Source organism: Coregonus clupeaformis, unplaced genomic scaffold, assembly GCF_020615455.1.
Source record: "Coregonus clupeaformis isolate EN_2021a unplaced genomic scaffold, ASM2061545v1 scaf1669, whole genome shotgun sequence".
NCBI classification, from domain to species: domain Eukaryota; kingdom Metazoa; phylum Chordata; class Actinopteri; order Salmoniformes; family Salmonidae; genus Coregonus; species Coregonus clupeaformis.
This window is the reverse complement of record NW_025535123.1, coordinates 77,086-95,338: the sequence shown is the minus strand read 5'-3', so window position 1 is coordinate 95,338 and position 18,253 is coordinate 77,086. Positions and strand designations below refer to the sequence as shown.

The following is an 18,253-nucleotide window of genomic DNA, read 5'->3' as shown; positions in this document are numbered from 1 at the left end:
CGGAAAATGTTATAGTTGGGGATGGAAATTTCAGAATTTTTGGTGGCCTTCCTAAGCCAGGATTCAGACACTGCTAGAACATCAGGGTTGGCGGAGTGTGCTAACGCAGTGAATAACTCAAACTTAGGAAGGAGGCTTCTGATATTTATGTGCAGAAAACCAAGACTTTTACGGTTACAGAAGTCAACAAATGATAGCTCCTGGGGAGTAGGAGTGATACTGGGGGCTGCAGGGCCTGGGTTAGCCTCTACATCACCAGAGGAACAGAGGAGGAGTAGAATAAGGATACGACTAAAGGCTTTAAGAACTGGTCTTCTAGTGCGTTGGGTACATAGAATAAAGGGGGGCAGTTCTCCGGGCGTTGTAGAAAAGATTCAGGGCATTATGTACAGAAAAGGATATGGAAGGATATGAGTACAGTTCAGGTAACCCTAAGCGTTGGGTAACAATGAAAGAGATAGCGTCATTGGAGGCATCGATTGAGCCGGTCTCGGCTTGTATGGGGGGGGGAACAAAGGAACTATATGAGACAGTTTGAGAGGGACTAGGGGTTCTACATTGAAATTGTATAATAAGAACTAACCCAAACAGCAATAGGCAAGGCATAATTGACACGGGAGAGAGGCATAAAGCAGTCACGTGTTATTAGAGAGAGCTAAGACACAACTGGAAATAGCGATAACGTTTGGGCTAAAGACTAAACAGAATAAACAGGACAGGGTACCGTGTAAAGGAACAGTCCAGCAGGCATCAGCTGTGCAGCTGAGTGATCATAAGGTCCAGTGAACAGCAATATGTGAGTCCGAGAGCAGTTCAAATTGGTGCTTCAGCACAGCTAGCAGGGAGCACAGTTGTAGTTTGCGTGTGCTAGCGGGCCGGGCTGGCAGATGGATCTTCGTGGTCGTCGCAACCAGAAGCCTGTTGAAATCACATCAGACTATTTCGTCGGCAAACCTCTCAAGCAAACCTCTCGGCAAACCTCTCAGGCAAACCTCTCGGCAAACCTCTCGGCAAACCTCTCAAGCAACCATATCTAAGGTTGCTTGAGAGGGTAAGAGATGTTGAGGAAGGAGTAGATTCAGTTGTAAGTGAACATTTAAGAACACAATGCTATGCTTTCTTGAATATATTCACAGATGGATCTAAGGACCCTAAAACAGGGAGGACAGGAGCAGCTTTCAGTGTTTCTGAGTTTAAGGTGGCAGTGACGAAAAGAGTAACGGATCATTTATCTGTTTACACAACGGGAGTTGTTGGCCATACTATTGGATGAAGAGTGGGTGGAGGAGGTGTGGCCAGACAGGGTAGTCATCTGCTCTGACTCCTGTGCAGCACTGATGAGTTTAAATTAATGTGTGTCTCGGAGCAGACAGGATGTATGGTATGAGGTTTTGCAGTGTTTGTATAGGGTGAAACAGATGGGGTATTTGTGATGTTCCTCTGGGTACCAGCTCATGTGGGAGTAGAGGGGAATGAGGAAGTGTATATTATTATTACTGTTCCACACTCCAGTCCAGTTGGTGGCGGTAATGCACCTTAAAGTTGGTTGCCAACCGCCATATAAAATCCACAGAAGAAGAAGAAGAGCAGGGTTGTCAAACATATGGCCCACAAATGGGTACAATCGGGCCCGGGGGTGGTTTGAGTAAAATATACTTTAAAATGACTAAATCGAAACTGTGTAGAAATGATAATGGACCTAGGGCCCCGTGTAGCTCAGTTGGTAGAGAATGGCGCTTGCAACGCCAGGGTTGTGGGTTCGATTCCCACGGGGGGCCAGTATGAAAATGTAAGCACTCACTAACTGTAAGTTGCTCTGGATAAGAGCGTCTGCTAAATGACTAAAATGTATATTCATACAGTTTCTTGACTGTCCAGCTCGGTAATAATCACTACACACACAGTCAGGGAGTATCCTTAAAGACCACATGTGGCGCTCCTGGGGGAAAAATGAGTTTGACACCCCCTGTTATAGAGTGGTGAGTTTTTTTCTTCAAATACAACATTATCATTCCATTTTATTGTACTCTAGCAAATGAAAAAAGGGGCCTGCCAATTAGTTACAGAATCCTAGGGACTTTTTGTAACCCAACCATATGAATTTCACTTCCAATTAGCAGATAGACTGTTTAAACAGTTCTTTAAAACCAGCTTGGCCATGGCAAAGATTGGATCCATTACAGAAAGGTCGAGGACTTGTTTCAAGACAGAGGGTTTAACTTTTTTGACAGTTGTAAAGCTATAGCTTGCTAAAGTCATGTAGAATGTGCAAATGAAATCGCATCATGAAACTGTTATTTTCAGATCTTGTGAAAGAAAGCAAAAAACAGTTTGTAGAATTCTCACAAACGCTCCAGGAAACACCTCCGTGCCGTTTACTACTTCAAAATTCCGTATGAAAACGCAATGACGTAAACAAACACCGCGAACTCCCATTGGTTGCTAAGAAGTTTGAAAATTCTAAAGACCCCGCCCCCCTAACAACGGCATCGTAGCTGAGCGCTGATAGGCTAACTAGCGACAAATGTCAGCCAATCAGCACCGCTCGCATGGTGTTTGGACGCAGTCTGCTCGCACTTTTGTTTAGCTCACCGTCTGGACCATTCGACCTGTGTTGCATATTGTATTTTTGGCTTAGAAACTTTTGCAACAAACTTTGACCGTACGGAAAATACGATAAGGTAAGATCTTGTTTTCTTGGACGGATAAGTTAGTTTTCTCACTAGATAGCGTGCTACTCTTTCGAAGTCATGCCAGTCGGTTTCACGTGCAGTCATGTGCAGAAGTACCCTTTGCGCAGTAGGCTAGTTAGCGTTTGAGCAAGTAAGCTAACCAACGTTAACGTTAGATCCTTCAACACAATTTATGTTTTCTGTTTGCAATACAAACATATTGCCTGTTGAACCAGTACCTACCTGGGTATGAGGAGACGAGAGTTCCTCTGATGCCCGGGATCCTTCTATTCAAAGTCCCGTTAACCAACTCTGCAAAAGTTATAACGTTAAAATAGAATCGGTACAGTACGCATCAAAATATGGAGTTTCGCAGAGCAACTATCGTAGGTACTGCGGTTATGAACGGTATGTATTTTTTTTTTTAAGTGTCTAAATCAGTTATCTATTGTTTTTGACGAAGTGCACATGCCCAAATCCACCTCCTGCACCTCCAATATAATCACTCATTACAGTCCTCCTGTAACTCAGTTGGTAGAGCATGGTGCTTGCAACGCCAGGGTTGTGGGTTCGATTCCCACGGGGGCCAGTATGAAAAATGTATGCACTAACTGGAAGTCGCGCTGGAGAAGAGCGTCTGCTAAGTGACTAAAATGTAAACGTAATTACGGCCACGCACAGGTCGGCTGATCCAGCAGCAGTACAGTATCCCGAAAGATCATTGATTTTATTTGTATTTTGTTGGGAAGTACATACCGTGCTGAACTTAATTAATTAATGACGATAGTTGCTCTGCGAAACTCCATATTTTGGTGAGTACCGAACGTGTTTTGACGACAACGTTTGCACAGCTGGTTAATGGGACTTTGAATTGAAGGATCCTGGGAGTCAGAGGAGATCTCGGCTCCTCAAGCCCAGGTAGCTGTTCATTCATTTGCCAGTTAACAAGTTATTATGCTTTGAAGATCACAGAAACAGGCCCTCACATAATTTTTTTTTTACCGCAGGCAAATTTTCTGTTTTCTCTTGCAGGATACAACCACTGACTGTCTGGAAACCCATTTGGTGAAACCTCCAAGCTGCAGTCATGCCTTTTCCCAGGGGGAAGAAACCTAGTGTCACTGCTGGCAATAAAATACCCAACCTACATGACAAAGGGATGGAGAATCAGGTAAGTTGACTAATACTAGCCTCACACTTTTGATTAGGGATGGTTTTTATTTTTTATTTTAGTTAACCAGGTAAGCCAGTTGAGAACAAGTTCTCATTTACAACTGCGACCTGGCCAAGATAAAGCAAAGCAGTGCGATTTTAAAAACAACAGCAACAGAGTTACACATGGGATAAAACAAAACATACAGTCAATAACACAATATAAAATCTATATACAGTGTGTGCAAATGTAGTAAGTTATGGAGGTAAGGCAATAGTGCAAAACAATTACAATTTACTATTAACACTGGAGTGATGGATCTGCAGAAGAAGATGGGCAAATAGAGATACTGGGGTGCAAATGAGCAAAATAAATAACAATATGGGGATGAGGTAGTTGGGTAGGCTAATTTCAGATGGGCTGTGTACAGGTGCAGTGATCGGTAAGCTGCTCTGACAACTGATGCTTAAAGTTAGTGGGGGAGATAAGTCTCCAGCTTCAGAGATTTTTGCAGTTCGTTCCAGTCATTAGCAGCCGAGAACTGGAAGGAATGGCGGCCAAAGGAGGTGTTTGTAGTAGGGCTGGAGCAAAAATGTGCACAACCCAGTAGCTAACTATCTCTCCAGGAGGAGCGTTGGCCACCTCTGCTTTTTGACGGTTTTCTTTTTTTGTATTGTTCGGCTCTGTATCTAGCTTTGTTACCAGACAAAATATGTATTCCCATCATGGATGGCATAGCTAGGTACATCAGTTTGGGGTAAGCTAGCTAAAATGTTTGTCTGTGTTGCCGGGGAATATCGCATGGACTCACTTTCAAGAAGTTGTGGGGTGTCTGATATCTGCTGGTCAACTTAACCCCTCTCATCTCTCAATGAAACCACTAGTCCTGCGCTAACTAAACTAACCTCAATGGTGTCTTGCTATCACTCTTCATTGCATAACTCCATATCAAATAACACATCTCTTGTGTGTTTTAGGAGGAAGGCCCCCAGGTCAAGAGGGTTTCCTCCTCTCCCCAAGGAGCCCCTAAGAAGAGGACTGCCTTCGTAGACATCACCAATGTAAGTCTATCCTGTCTTCTTTCAGTCGATCTATCTGGAGTGTATTCACTAGGAACCAAACGGAACCTAATTAAACTGGGAGGGACTAACCTGAATTTGTCCAATAGAAACTTGTTTTCGTCGCAAAAAGGTTTCCAGTTGGAGTAAATGTTTTCAGTTGCATTAACATTTTTGAAACTGTTTGCTACGGTCTTGGTCTGAATGAATACACCACTGTTACAGGGTGTGGGCAACAGAACAGGGTCTGAATGAGTCTCCTGGGGAGTGGCAGAGACTCTCTACCAGAGTCTTCCACCAGGTTTTGGGGGTTTACTACGGACAGTCTTGTCTGACAGTTGGGTGTAGGGTGGGGTAGATCTCAACTTGAGAAACAAGAACTTAAAAGTTCTGTCTCTGCTATTTTTATTATGCCAATAGGGGATTGGTGTCAAACTTATGAATTGCGCGACGCACAGGCCTATCTATCACAAGTTAATATTCTGCCCTATCTGCACAGTATGAAGAGACTGTGGGGTTGACTCTCTCTGCTCTCCCCTTGGCTCTACTGAAATTCCAGGCACACAAGGTCCACATCAGCCTGCCAGGAACCAAGAAGAAGAACTCCCTTAAGAAGACACAGAAGAAGACCACCACTACTGTGTCAGACAAGAACGAAGCCAACCTAAAAAAGTAAGTAACTCATTTTTATAGACCCATACCCCCCGCGCCATCTGTTATGTTGTTGTTAAAATAAAATCAAAAAAATCTGTCCATCCATTCTGTACTGTCATTTATGTTGTGGGGGTGAATGTACCCAGACTGTGTTGATGTTGTGGTGGTCTATTTTATTCAGTAGTAGAACAGTCTTGTACCTTGCCCTTTGATATGATGGGCTGTGAAGAATGCTGTAGTTGTTTTTCTGTGAGTGTGAGAGAGAATAGAGAGCAAGGGGGGGCCACATTTTAAAAAGGGAAGGAGTCATTGTATATGTTTATGATGCTTGTGATGGGGGCAATGAAAAATGCCTGTCCTGATACTAAATTCCTTGATCACTCACACATCTCTTATTGCGATATGATAGAACTTTTTCGTCCATTTAATTGACTTTTTTTTTTTAAGGTCATCAATACAATAGATGCATAACATTCCACATCACAGCAATACATCAAAACACTTTAACTTTCCCTGCCTTTATTGAGGGATGTTTTGCTTGCAATGACTGCCTTATAGGCACTGACTGACTGCTCGGGATAAGAACGTCTGCTAAATGACTAAAATGTGAAATCAAAACGCTGTTAAACCCTATACCTACCCGTCTCCCCTTTCCAGGTCTGAATCAGTGAGCTCAGAGAGTCAGGAGGAGGAAACCCCAGTGGAAGAGCTGGTGGTGGTGGGGGCTGTTCCACCTAGAGAGTTACCCCCCACCTTCAGAGACCACAGGTAGGCTAATGGGGCACCACAGTCTATTGTCACATCGGTGGGCTCTAAATGGAGACAGACAGGAATAAATGGAACTCAATTTAGCATAATCTAGCACTGTTCTGTATAGCTCTTTGTAAATGAAATCAAACTTTATTAGTCACATGCGCTGAATACAACAGATAGTTCACCTTACAGTGAAATGCTTACTTACAAGCCCTTAACAAACAATGCAGATTTAAGAAAAATAAGTGTTAAGTAAAAAAAAAAAAAAATTAAAGAGCAGCTGTAAAACAACAGTAGCGAGGCTTTATACAGGGGGTACCGGTACAGAGTCAATGTGCGGGTTAGTCGAGGTAATATGTACATGTGGGTAGAGGTAAAGCGACTATGCATAGACAATAAACAGAGAGTAGCAGCAGTGTAAAATGGGGGGTGGGGGGAGGGGCAATGCAAATAGTCTGGGTAGCCATTTGATTAGATGTTCAGGGCTCTTACGGCTTGGGGGTAGAAGCTGTTAAGAAGCCTTTTGGACCTAGACTTGGCGCACCGGTATCGCTTGCCGTGCGATAGCAGAGAGAACAGTTTGACTAGGGTGGCTGGAGTCTTTGACCATTTTTAGGGCTTTACCCAAATATCACACTTCTCTTTCTCTCTTCCTCCCTCCTTCCTTCCCTCTTTCAGATCCCTGAGAAGTTTGATATAGACACCCAGCACCTGGATGACCCCACTCTGACGGCTGAGTACGCCAAAGAGATTTTTGACTACCTCAAAGCCAGAGAGGAGAAGTTCATCCTGTCTGACTATATGTCCATCCAGCCCAGTCTGAACGCTGATGAGGTCCATCCTGGTGGACTGGCTGGTCGAGGTGCAGGTCAGGAAACCAGTATACTTGCTACTAGGACTGTTGCGGTGACCGTGTTACCGCCACACCACGTGACCGTTTAGTCACGGTAATTAGGTTTCTCCAAGCTCTGATGCTGCTGACGGTCATTAGTAGCCTACCAAACTCGCTAACTGCCTGGTACTCAGCACTCTATTGTCCCTCTAATCACTCTGACATCAATGCAAATGTAATCAAACACTTCATGAGAGCCCATGAGCTCATGTTGTGCAACATTTCTATAGACTATGAAATTGCGTGAGAAAACAGAGTTTTGATGGCCTCTTAAGAAGAGGAGGATCCCATCAGCTTTCTATAGGCTAGGCCTACTATATTTATTTCTCAACTTTCCGAATATTAAGCACATTGCTTCTCTTTACAACAGGAGTACAGCCTACCTGGCTGGCATGAAAATGAACCACAGGAAAAGCGTCCTCCATTTGTTATTTAAGTGCATAGATGACATGTATTTTTTTCCCCGCTGCCCCTGTTTCGAGACAGGTGCATGATAATGGTCCATTCTAAATCAAAACAAATTTCATATATATATATATATATATATATATATATATATATATATTTTTTTATTTAGTATATGTAAAGACAAGATTAAGTCAAGGATAGGCTAATATTGTCACCCATCAGACTATCACTTGTGAATGATGCCCAGCTTAAGAAATAGCCTTTTTTTGCGACTTTTTCTAATCATAGTCGAGCACATCATGGCCTAGCCCATAGGCCTATATGTATTGAAAAGGTTTATATCACAACTAAAGTGGCCAAAAAACATCTTAGAATTAAGCACATTAATCCGCTTTACAAGGGGTTTAGAGCCTAACTGGCATACATAAGCAGCGCATACGTTTCAAGTTTGGGGAAAATAATTTTCACCATAAAAATGCCCCTTTTTATAATAAAAACATTACATAAATAATCGCATTTGTGGTCACTTTGGAGAATGTTGTTTTCCTGCCAATGGAACATTCCTGCTTATAGCCTACTGCCATGTGTGCATTGCTGCACTTATAATGTGAAGAAATAGCCTAATAGTTTATCAACATTTTTAAGCTAAACGTTCTGATCTGTTGCGTCAGCCACATTGTGTAAAACAGGTTTTTTGATGCTAGTGATTGTATTACTTTGGGATCTATCGCATCCCACAACTGTCCCAGACTATCTTTGGAATATTTATTTGTTGCACAGAATAGAACAGGTCGACTTTTGTACTATGGGGGATAGTAGATTGACAGGCTAGTGCTTTTGCTGTTCGTTAGGCCTACTCATCTTGTTGGCTGACGAAAAGTAAATGTGGACAGTTCTTCCAATATCTTCAATATGCGCCTCGGAATTGGATAAGGACGCGCGCAGTTGCCTGTGAGAAAGACCCGATCACGTGAGTGAGAGGTGATTCGGAGAGCGCAGCACTCAGGGAGAAGGGCACCGGCCACAGGCCGCAAAAGTCATGGATTTATTAAGGGTGCATTAAGGCCACACAAAGGGGATGCCGCCGTGAAATTCTAGGCATTATCAAGTGCTTGTCAAATTGTGAATGAAAGACTGATGAAGTGTGTACAGCCTGCGCAAAAAACAAAGCAGAGCTCAGGCCTTTCAAGCGACTTTTTTCAAATCATCATTAGTCGCATCATGCAGCCTTACAATGTATTAAAAATCTAAACATATAGCCCAATGTTTGTAGAACAACTAAAGTTACATAAATAACTCTAAATTAAGCATATAGGAGTACCTATTCTTTGTTAACCGCTCAACACAGAATAGCACGCAGGTGCGCACACCCTCAAATCATTTGGAGAAAATATCCTTTATTTTATTCAGCTTTGTTCAGTTGTATTCTTCATACTATAAAATAATGTCACGGAATTCTAAGCAAATCTTGTCTGCTAAATGAACTAGTGTAGCCCACAGCCATATGGCATAGCCACATCAGGACCTAACATAAGGACAACTCAGAGTATGCTATTCTGTTCTTCTGAAATAGACTACATTTTCTTCATATCATGCTTCTTTAGACCTGTCTAAAAATAAATAATGGATTTATAATAAAATAAATAATGTAAATGTAAATGTTCCAAGCGTCTGCATCAGTGGCTTGTAGGCTATGTGTGGAAGCCAGGAGATGCTAAATGTGTTTATGTTAATTGACAATCAATTACCGAGAGGCCGGCAGTTATTTGCTTGACAATCACCGGCTGACGAAATGTTGTGACCACCACAGCCCTACTTGCTGCTACAATGCTACTTGCTGCTACAATAATACTCTACAATGCTATTTGCTGCTACAATAATACTCTACAATGCAGTATGCCCATAGTACAGACAATTAAAATAGGAGTGAAGTTGAGAAGTGTATGTGTTGCCACTCTGTGGTTCTGTGTGTGTGTGTGTGTGTGTGTGTGTGTGCGCTGGAGAACGTGTGTTTGTTGACACCATGTTTCTGTGTGTTTTCCAGAAGAACTTTGAGCTGAACCATGAGACCCTGTATCTGGCTGTGAAGGTGACGGACCACTACCTGTCCACTGCTCCGGTCAACAGAGAGAGTCTACAGCTCATAGGGTCTACAGCCATGCTCATAGCGTCCAAGTTTGAGATGAGGAATATTGAGCGCACACTACCTGTCCGGTTAGCGGTAGGAGAGGTGAGGGACGGATGTAGGGAGGGGTTAGAGTTGTCCTCTCACTTGGGCTCTCCTCTTTCTCTCTGTTTGTGCAATACTCTTTCTCTTACCCACAATCCTCTGTCTCTCTCCCTCCGTCAGGAGCGCTGTCCGCCCTGTGTGGACGACTTCCTGTACGTCTGTGACGATGCGTACAAGAGGGAGGAGCTTATCGCTATGGAGACAAACATCCTGCAGGCGCTGGGGTTCGACATCAACATCCCCGTCCCCTACCGCTTCCTCAGGCGATACGCCAAGGTACACGGGCAGGGTTTTTTCCTGGATCAAAATGGTGGTGGGTGGGGGCGTGGCCAATGGTGTGATGGCCGACTGAACATTTTAGAGGCCCTCCTGTTGGCCGCAGCGATAAAATATAGCCGTTTCAAAGCAGATTTCCTGCAATTCTACACATTTGTGCTATCTGAGTGACTCAAACATGATAAAATCAATGGGGGCCCCATGCCATAAAAAAATACTCCTGAATGAATAATTTCTTTACATTTTTAGATTCTCTGACTGTCTGTCTAGCTTTTATTTTGTTGATTGTTAGTTTTCAAAGATCTTATTTAAACATCCATTATCTGAGTGTGTGTGTGAGAGAGAGAGAGAGCGAGTCTCTCTGCCTCTAGTCTGGAATGGAGGGAATGGAATGGTATCAAACACCTGGAAACCATGTGTTTGAGTTCATTACCATTCCATTTATTCCATTCCAGCAATTACTATGAGCCTGTCCTCCCTAATTAAGGTGCCACCAACCTCCTGTGAGTTGGATGTATGTTTATCCTCTTGTCTGCAGCATGTGTGTATTCCATGTCTCTGTCTGTCTCTCTGTCTGTCTCTCTGTCTGTCTCTCTGTCTGTCTGTCTCTCTCTCTCTCTGTCTCTCTCTCTGTCCAGTGTGTGTATTCCATGTCTCTCTCCATCTCTCCAGTGTGTGAGTGCCAGTATGGACACTCTAACCCTGGCACGGTACGTGTGTGAGCTGAGTCTCCAGGAAATGGATCTGGTCCCAGAGAGAGGATCATTGCTGGCCTCAGCCTGTCTGCTGCTGGCTCTAGTCACCAAGGAGCTGGGAGGATGGGTGAGTTTCTACACACACACAGAGTATACCACTCATATGTCCACTCAGTGTATTTCTATGTCGGTCTCCCGTTCTCCACTTTCTGCTCTGCCTTATGAATTTATTACACACCCCATACTGAAATCAATGAGCCAATACCTGTTTTATAGTCTGAAAACGTTCCCTGGTCCTTCACTGCCTTGTCTGACATCTTACAGTCCCACTCCAGTCCCCCATACTCTGGGTAGAGAGGGGCTGGGAATACTTTACATTATAGTCTGTATTTAATCACCCACACCTCTGTCCCCTGTCCTCCAGTCCCCCATCCTGGTTTTCCACTCTGGGTACGGTGTGTCAGAGCTGGCCCCTGTCGTCCGGAAGCTTCACTCCATGCTCACCTCCCCTCCAGACGACAAACTCCTGGCCGTCCGCAGCAAGTACTCTCACAAGTAGGTGTACTGTATAAACTAGGTATTGCAGTTATCGCACAAGTAAGTGTACTGTCCTTCAGGTTAGCCTCAGCTCTCAGGCTTCGATCGCGTTCAAAATAAAATGAGGTATGAGTAGAGATTGACTGCATAAATGTTAGATTTTGTATTTATTTTTTAATCTGTCAAATACTAAAAAAAAGAACATGAGCTGTGCTTGAAGTAGTTTGTACAATGGAGCTAAAATGAAATGGCTCCAAAAGTTCATAGAGCGCAAGTCAAACACTTTGGTTAAATGCGAAATACACATTTTCAGTTGAATGCATTCAGTTGTACAACTTGACTAGATATCCCCCTTTCCTTTCCTTTCCTTTCCCTTTAACCCAGGTTGGCTACGGGTGATTCATCACAACAAAAAAACAAAAAAAGTGATTTTTCACATTGTGATCCATAGAATGGTCCTTTGGAGGAAGGATTGTTGACATATTTGATGTTTTGTATCTAAAAGCATAATTGAGAAATTAATTGAAGTTGGAGTATTTGTGACATTTTGGCCTTAGCCAGGCTTCCTTTAAGACTCCATACTGTTTAATCTGTAAGAGCTACAAAGCAAACATTGGTGTCATGAAGCCGATTAAACAGTATGGAGCCGCTTGCTCTGTAATATTAGTTTTTATTTTTTTATAACAATTTCCGTACATTTCATTTAGGAATATTGAAAAATGTAATCAAGAATATTGAAAGTAAAATAAATAAATAATATGCCATTTAGCAGACGCTTTTATCCAAAGCGACTTACAGTCATGCGTGCATACATTGGTGTGTATGGGTGGTCCCGGGGATCAAACCCACTACCTTGGCGTTACAAGCGCCGTGCTCTACCAGCTGAGCTACAGAGGACCACAAGTAGTTTTGATTTGTCAAATGTTTCTATATGTTGTTGACCATAATATACTCCACAGGCATATCAAAGTCCCACTGTGGGATCTCTGCTAGCTTTAAAGTTATGGCCCATTTTATACTGCGAAATTGGCATAGTAGGCAATGTAACCAATCACAGCCCTCCTTTTACTTGTATCATTGCACATCCTGCAAATCACCAGCAGAGGATGACCATTTTGAATCCATTTTCACATTCACTCTTTTGGTAATGCTTACAAATTGGATCATAATTCTAAAAGTAGCAGAGATCCCACCCTGGAACTTGAATATGCCCCTCACCCTCAAGTTTTCTGACTTGTAAAAACACCAGCAAATCAGCTCCAAGTGATAAATTTTTTTTTTTGAATTCTGTTACAAAGTATTCCCGCACATAATAGAGATATACAGTGCATTGGGAAAATGTTTAGACCCCTTGACTTTTTCCACGTTTTGTTACATTACAGCCTTATTCTAAAATTGATTTAAATGTTTTTCCTCATCAATCTACACACAATATCCCATAATGACAAAGCGAAAACAGGGTTTTAGAAATGTTTGCTAATGTAGAAAAAACAGATATCTTATTTACACACATATTCAGACCCTTTGCTTGCTATGAGACTCGAAATTGAGCTTAGGTTCATCCTGTTTCCATAACTTGATTGGAGTCCACATGTGGTAAATTCAATTGATTGGACATGATTTGGAAAGGCACACACCTGTCTATATAAGGTCCCACAGTTGACAGTGCATGTCAGAGCAAAAACCAAGCCATGCGGTCAAAGGAATTGTCCGTAGAGCTCCGAGACAGGATTGTGTCGAGGTACAGATCTGGGGAAGGGTACCAAAACATGTCTGCAGAATTGAAGGTCCCCAAGAACACGGTGACCTCCATCATTCTTAAATGGAAAAAGTTTGGAACCACCAAGACTCTTCCTAGAGCTGGCCGCCCGTCCAAACTGAGCAATCGGGGGAGAAGGGCCTTGGTCAGGGAGGTGACCAAGAACCCGATGGTCACTCTGACAGAGCTCTAGAGTTCCTCTGTGGAGATGGTTTTCTTTCTGGAAGGTTCTCCCATCTCTGCAGCACTTTACCAATCAGGCCTTTATGGTGGAGTGGCCAGATGGAAGCCACTCTTCCGTAAAAGGGACATGACAACTCGCTTAGCGTTTGTCAAAAGGCACCTAAAGGACACTGACCATGAGAAACAAGATTCTCTGGTCTGATGAAACAAAGATTGAACTCTTTGGCCTGAATGCCAAGCGTCACGTCTGGAGGAAACCTGGCACCATCCCTACGGTGAAGCATGGTGGTGGCAGCATCATGCTGTGGGGATGTTTTTCAGCTGCATGGACTGGGAGACTAGTCAGGATCGAGGGAAAGATGAATGGAGCAACGTACAGGGAGATCCTTGTTGAAAACCTGCTCCAGAGCGGTCGGGACCTCAGACTGGGGCTAAGGTTCACCTTCCAACAGAACAACGACCATAAGCACACAGCCAAGACAACGCAGAAGTGGCTTCGGGACAATTCTCTGAATGTCCTTGAGTGGCCCGGCCAGAGCCCGGACTTGAACCCGATCAAACCTCTCTGGAGAGACCTGAAAATAGCTGTGCATCAATGCTCCCCATCCAACCTGACAGAGCTTGAGAAGATCTGCAGAGAAGAATGAGAGAAACAGGATGCACCTGAGCTTAATTTCGAGTCTCATAGCAAAGGGTCTGAATTATGTAAATAAGGAATTTCAGTTTTTTATTATTCATACATTTGCCAAAATTTCTAAACCTTTTTTTTTGCTTTGTCATTCTGGGGTATTGTGTGTAGATTGAGGATTTTTTATTTAATCCATTTTTGAATAAGGCTGTAACGTAACAATGTGGAAAAAGTCAAGTGGTCTGAGTGCTTTCCGAATGTATGTTATCTTATACAAATGTAAGCATGGTTTGAAATTATTGTTTTAGTTCAATATTATATCTGTTTGGGCTTCTTGCGGTCAAATTACTTTTAATTATGTTCCGACCCCCTGACCATCCACTCAAGAAAAAAATGGGCCAGCGGTTGAAACTGCCGTAGAGTATATTATGCTCAACAATATATTGAGAAAAATTGCCAAATCCAAAATTGTATTTTCAATATTCAGAAATTGAAATAAAAATACGACTTGTGTTACAGCGAAAGCTGTAAAACTTCATATGACACCATATTTTGCTTTAGCACCTACAAATGTCTGGCCAAAAAGCCACATGTATTCGAACTTTTATGTTTTTCTGATACAAATGTCAAATACATGTCAACAATCCTTCCTCCAAAGGACTATTCTATGGATAAAATGTTGTGAAAATCCCCAAAATCATGTTTTGTTTTGTTTTCGTGAGGAATAACCAATGAGATATATATATATATATATATATATATATGTGTATATGTATGTATATGCTGCTATTGACATTTTAGTCATTTAGCAGATGCTCTTATCCAGAGTGACTTACAGTTAGTGAGTGCATACATTTTTCATACTGGCCCCCCATGGGAAACGAACCCACAATCCTGGCATTGCAAGCGCCATGCTCTACCAACTGAGCTACACGGGGTGATAGGGGGTGCTGTGTTGAAACCACCACACCTCCATCTTGGCATAATATATATATTTTTGGAAGCTATAGAAATGCATTTATTAATGTCTACATTTGTTTTTGCCACATTTATTATGTTAGACACCTTTTAATGCATACTTTTAAAAATTATATCACGCGAGTTAAACATAAAAATGAAAAGTATAATTTTTGGGGGGAGACTACGAATTTTACTGTCCCCACTACAAAAAATACAAATACTTAAACACCTGCAATTTTTTTCCCCTTGAAACATTTCATTGAAATACTGTAGAATTCCATTAATTCCTATGGAGGACTGCTCCTACTGGGGAGTGCCAATATGGCCGACGGGTGGCTTCAAAGCCTCTCATTGGCCAATATGTAGCGTCAGCAATCTAGGGTTTATATACACCGTTTGGAATAACTCCTACAGGTCATATGAGGAGTGAAGTGTTGTGAATTTGTTTTTTAATTTTCAAGTTATTTGACTTATGATGTTGAAAGACCTTTTGAGCATTGATGGCCCTGAAGCAGAGGTTAGTTTACAACCGACAGTTGTGACAGGTCTTAGCCAGAGGGGTTTGTAACAAGGACATAGACAGAAATAGCCCAACAAGTTCAAGCGCAAACGCTTTTAACCCACAGATGATGAGGGAGGAGTCCTTGTAGTAGGCAATTTGTTTTTGATTAGTAGCTACCAGCTAAGTTATTTGATTTATTATAATGAGAACTCTTCCGCATTAATGGACCTAGACTAGAGAGCATTTTTAAGACTGTCTGCTTTGAACTTGTGATCAAACCAACTGCCATCTTGGACTAATCAACAAAGTCCAACACAGATGGCTTATAGATGAGGAAGCGTGTGTTTGTCTGTGTGTTGGGAGTATCAGTGTGTGTAGGGCCCTGTGAGTGTGCATAGACGGTGCAAAAATCTGAATAGAATACAAGGGTCAACTCAGCCCATGTAGCCATTTTGTTGTGCTATTTACATAGATGGCTATTTATCAGTCTTATGACTTGGGGATAGAAGCTGTTCAGGAGCCTGTTGGTGTCAGACTTGATGTACCGCCTGCTGTGCGGAAGTAGAGAGAACAGTCTATGGTTTGGATGGTTTAATTTTCCGTGCCTTCCTTTTCACACCGCCTGGTATAGAGGTCCTGGATGGCAGGGAGCTCGGCCCCAGTGATGTGCTGGGCTGTCCGCACCTCCTTCTGTAGCGCCATGCGATCGAGGGCGGAGCTATTGCCATACCAAGCACTGATGCAGCCAATCAAGATGCTCTCAACGGTACAGCTGTAGAACTCTTTGAGGATTTGAGGGCCCAACCTCCTGAGGGGGAAGAGGCGCCTTCACGACTGTGCGCGTGTGTGGACCATTCTAAATTCCACCACTTCAACCTGATGTTCATTATCTCCAGCACGATACCAGTGTCTACATATGGTAACATGGCGCATTTCTACGTATAGGAGAGAAAAATATCAAGTTAAAAATGTTGTACCCGATGACATCAAAAGTTAAAACATTTTAAAGACGGTGATTTTTCAAAACCTATGAGAGTTGCGGTGAGCAAGAAAATACAATCCCTAGAAACTTGTTTTAAGTTTTTGAACGTCAGTTTTTTCCTTTTTAATCCTTCCCTGGGATGTCGCAGAGATCATATAAACTCACTGTTTTCACACATGTAGACTGGTTTGGTGCTGGAGACAATTAAGGAGGTTGAAAAGTGGACAGAGGGAAATGTGCGTTGTGCAAGGAGCCAACGTTCAAATGGGTAGGCCATCACCCCTCCTCGTTTTGCCATACTTGTTGCAGTCACTTCTATGTTGACGCTGGTGTCAATGAAACAGCAGTGAGCTGCCCCCCCACACACACACAAAAAAAGCATTCACCTAGGTTTCTATTGGATATAGCACAAATGGAAACGTGTGGTGGGGGGGGGGATTACATTTGTAAGTGATTACTTTCAATTAATATCTATTTTTTTGCCAACAGGGTTTTCTTTGAAGTCGCGACGATTCCGACGGTGGACCTGGAGACATTGGAGAGCGCGTTGAAGTGACGTGAGCCATAGCAACGAGTTGGTGGATGAGTGAGAAAATATGTACATTTCTAAGGAAGACACTGTATATATTTTGTAATAATATTTATATATATCGCTATGCTAATTTTTCTAATAAAGGAATGGAATTTGTTGTTCTGTTGTATATTCAAGCTTAGATTTTTTTCAGCAGAAATGCTTTTTTTACATGTTCAAGTTGTATTTTGTAGATGTTTTTACACTTGTTCTTTAAGAAAAAAAAACTTATACAGGTGTTGAAGTAAAAGTAGTCTAAATGTTATAAAGCTATTTTTAGAAGTGTGTATTGAGAGAGGGGGGGGAAAGTAAATATTGATTTACTGTTAATATCATTGACCATTGATATTATTGTATTGTGTAACCCACGGTAACAGTGTTCTTTATAGGTATAAACAATGTCTGTCTCTGTCGGGAGTTGTCAAGGTTTTGCTCCAGCCCTGCTCCAAGTTATACAGAACTTATTCTACTAATCGGCCTCTCATCAGGACCTTGATTAGCGGAAGCAGGTGTGTTAGTTAGAGCGATGCTGGAACAAAAGTGTAGGTAATCCTTTCTACCGCAGCTTTTTTTGAAAGATATCATAAAGAACTGCAAAAGTGTTGCTACTGCTCTCCACTTTCTGGAGGACAATCCCTCTGACTCTGAACATTAATCAGACGATGAGGAAATCGCTGATTTAGGTCAAAAACATTTTCATTGAACCAGATGTTGTAGAGTCTTCTGATGACAGTGATGGGGAAGAAACTGCGATCAACAGTGTTGTTGTCAAGGAAGAAGTTGACCGTGTTTTGAAATCAGTGGAATTCTGGCGTTTGATTGCAAATATGCGGAGGGAGTCGAAAAGAGAACACATAGAAGGCTGTTGTATAAAACACCTGTCTCCGGATTAGAGGGAGAAGCGTCCATCCATGTATAGGGATAAGATAGTCTAGCTAGCTACATTTTCAGATATAATACGTTTCTAATTTTGTCAGAAAGTCGTTTTCATTGCAAGTTAAAGCGTAATGTTAGCTTGCTAGCTAACATCGAACCTAGTTGGTTAGCTTTAGCTACCTGCAGATTCATGCATGGTGGTTAGCTATGACAATCAGTATGGGTTGGGATTATTGCCGCTTTCAAAACAACTGGGAACTCGGAACTGGGAACTCGGAAATCTCCGACTTCCGACTTCAGTGCTTTCAAGAGAACTGGGAACTTGGGGAAAAAAAGAGCTCAGACTGGGAAAAATAGTTCCAACTTGGAATTCCAATTCGAGAACACGGGCCTCATTCTAGAGCCCCGACTTTCCGACCTGAAGATCACTGACATCATGACTTGACCTCGTATTTTTCCATGTT

The 18,253-nt window shown here is 42.4% G+C and overlaps 1 pseudogene; it reads left to right on the top strand.

Annotated features, from left to right (window-relative positions):
- Positions 1 to 2,564: 2,564 nt before the first annotated feature.
- Positions 2,565 to 17,055, top strand: LOC123487348 (annotated as a pseudogene).
- Positions 17,056 to 18,253: the final 1,198 nt, after the last annotated feature.